Source organism: Sinocyclocheilus grahami, unplaced genomic scaffold, assembly GCF_001515645.1.
Source record: "Sinocyclocheilus grahami isolate Dianchi unplaced genomic scaffold, SAMN03320097.WGS_v1.1 scaffold2177.1, whole genome shotgun sequence".
In the NCBI taxonomy this organism is placed as follows: Eukaryota; Metazoa; Chordata; class Actinopteri; order Cypriniformes; family Cyprinidae; genus Sinocyclocheilus; species Sinocyclocheilus grahami.
This window is the reverse complement of record NW_015507356.1, coordinates 90,999-94,129: the sequence shown is the minus strand read 5'-3', so window position 1 is coordinate 94,129 and position 3,131 is coordinate 90,999. Positions and strand designations below refer to the sequence as shown.

Genomic DNA, 3,131 nt, shown 5'->3' with positions numbered 1-3,131 from the left:
GTGTGTGTGTGTGTGTGAGAGAGAGCGAGTGTGTGTGTGTGTGAGTATGTGAGAGAGTGTGTGAGTATGTGAGAGAGTGTGTGTGTGTGTGAGTATGTGAGAGAGAGAGAGTGTGTGTGTGTGTATGTGTGAGTGTGTGAGAGAGAGTGTGTGTGTGTGTGAGAGAGAGAGAGAGAGAGAGAGAGTGTGTGTGTGTGTGAGTGTGTGAGAGAGAGAGAGAGAGAGAGAGAGTGTGTGTGTGTGTGAGTGTGTGAGAGAGAGAGAGAGAGAGAGAGAGTGTGTGTGTGTGTGAGTGTGTGAGAGAGAGAGAGAGAGAGAGAGAGTGTGTGTGTGTGTGAGTGTGTGAGAGAGAGAGAGAGAGAGAGAGAGTGTGTGTGTGTGTGAGTGTGTGAGAGAGAGAGAGAGAGAGAGAGAGTGTGTGTGTGTGTGAGTGTGTGAGAGAGAGAGAGAGAGAGAGAGAGTGTGTGTGTGTGTGAGTGTGTGAGAGAGAGAGAGAGAGAGAGAGAGTGTGTGTGTGTGTGTGAGAGAGAGTATGTGAGAGAGTGTGTGTGTGTGTGAGTATGTGAGAGAGTGTGTGTGTGTGTGTGTTCACCTCTGTCTGAGTGTGAGCTCTCGTGTCGATCTGCTGGACTGAAACTGTTTGAAGTGAGGAATGAGGTCGGGACCCAAACGAATGTAAGCGCCTCTGTTACTGCCAACGTCATAGTAATTAGAGGCTGAAAATATCGTCAAAACCTGCAAATGCAAAGTAATCAACCCTTCAGATCACACCGTCAAACTCTACATGGATGGATGAGTGTAAATGGAGGGATGGCTCACCCTGCCGTTGTGGCAGAATTCATAACCTTCCTGCTTGCACTCATGAGATCTGATGAGCAGCTGCAGTTTGTGTGTGTCCAGCACTTTGTGTGTGACGTCCGGCCCCCAGTAACACCCGCCTCCTCGAACCTCGTTAGGGACACAACCGTTTTGAGACATCGGGTCACTCCACAGAACGTCCACTATCTGCAGAGTGTGTGTGAGACAAACTGCACTTCAACTCTTGAGTGCACATGATGTCTTAATACTCAAGGACAACACCTCCGGTCATATTTACACGCTACATATTCTGACTGAGAAAAGTGCTGTCTTTTTGGACATGAATCTAAAGCATGGAGGGAAATGTGTTCTGCTTAAGCACAACATTATTCACTGTCGGCATCAGAGATAAGCAGCTTTGGTCTTAAAGGTCCCTCAACGCTGCACATTTTGAATGCCTTAGGAATGTCAGAGCAATTTGATTACGGCAAATGACAACACGATCTGCTGGACTGAAACTGTTTGAAGTGAGGAATGAGGTCGGGACCCAAACGAATGTAAGCGCCTCTGTTACTGCCAACGTCATAGTAATTAGAGGCTGAAAATATCGTCAAAACCTGCAAATGCAAAGTAATCAACCCTTCAGATCACACCGTCAAACTCTACATGGATGGATGAGTGTAAATGGAGGGATGGCTCACCCTGCCGTTGTGGCAGAATTCATAACCTTCCTGCTTGCACTCATGAGATCTGATGAGCAGCTGCAGTTTGTGTGTGTCCAGCACTTTGTGTGTGACGTCCGGCCCCCAGTAACACCCGCCTCCTCGAACCTCGTTAGGGACACAACCGTTTTGAGACATCGGGTCACTCCACAGAACGTCCACTATCTGCAGAGTGTGTGTGTGAGACAAACTGCACTTCAACTCTTGAGTGCACATGATGTCTTAATACTCAAGGACAACACCTCAGGTCATATTTACACGCTACATATTCTGACTGAGAAAAGTGCTGTCTTTTTGGACATGAATCTAAAGCATGGAGGGAAATGTGTTCTGCTTAAGCACAACATTATTCACTGTCGGCATCAGAGATAAGCAGCTTTGGTCTTAAAGGTCCCTCAACGCTGCACATTTTGAATGCCTTAGGAATGTCAGAGCAATTTGATTACGGCAAATGACAACACAAGCCAAACACGATTACATCACACATTAAATAATTCTAAACAACAACAACACATGCTGTCTGGTCCTTAGAGCACAGTAGACTACCTACACACTCCAGCAAAAAAGTGCCATGTTATTTCCATGGTGTAGTTGATTTTATTCCATGGTAAAGCTGTAGTATTCTTTGAAGTAAATTATGGTAATCACTCAGTACCACTGTATATATTAAAGTACCGTGATATTTCTGATACATCCCTTTACCATGGTATTGCCACAGTAGTTTTTTCTAAGGTTTCTTAATTGTTTGGTCAAACTGCGATGAGACAGTTGTGTGTGTGTGTGTGTGTTTTCACTGTCATGATGCTCCAGTGAAGTTCAGTGGGTTTGTGTTTTCACCTGTTTCCATTCATTAGTGTCTGTCTCCAGAACCTCAGCAGGATCTGAGTCGGACGACAGACTGAGGCCTGCCAGGCGGCGTCTCTCTCGCAGCTCCTCCTCGACGGAGCGGCTCGTCCGGCTGGACTCGGAGTGCACCGAATGCCGCGGCAGCTCCTGTCTGAGTCGCAGCGGTGTGCCGTGAGTCAGAGACTGAACTCTCCTCCGACCCGTGCTGAGCTCGTCATCTCCGTCTGGGTCGAGAGCCGCTTCCTTCAGCCTCGCCGATGCTCCACTACTCTTCAGGGGCCTGAGAGCCGAAACGAACTGAGGGGAAACAGCCCAGAAGAGAACGACTGACACACATGAAACACAACACCCTCCACTGAATCTCATGCGATTGCTGAAGAGTAACGTACTCGGTGACGGTCCAGTTTGGCGATCACATTCAAGTCTGTCTTGTCAGAAATTCCTCCGTGTAGAATCAGAACTTTCTGGTCGATCACTGTGGCCAGCGGCAACCAGCTGAAGATCTTCTGCAGAAGTTTAAGAATCATTTTCCCATGAACCTGTGATGATATCAGAGAAAAGCACTCAGTATCGCTCTTTCATGTCATGAAGATGACTGTTTGTGTTTGGAGTCATTTACCGCGAGTTCTTTCATCAAATAAAACAAGTGAAGATGTTAATATAGTTATTCTAGATGTGAACGGGCCATTACTGTCATTACTCTCTACATGTGTCTTGTTTTCTGTCAGCTCTGCACAACAGATCGAGAGTTCAGTTAACTGCATT

General features: G+C 46.8%; 1 protein-coding gene across 1 annotated transcript in view; it reads right to left on the bottom strand.

Moving 5' to 3' along the window:
- The window catches only part of LOC107574306 (serine/threonine-protein phosphatase with EF-hands 2-like), a 19,010-nt gene that overhangs the window by 4,739 nt on the left and 11,140 nt on the right, over window positions 1-3,131 (bottom strand). The gene's annotated exons all lie outside the window — the stretch shown is intronic.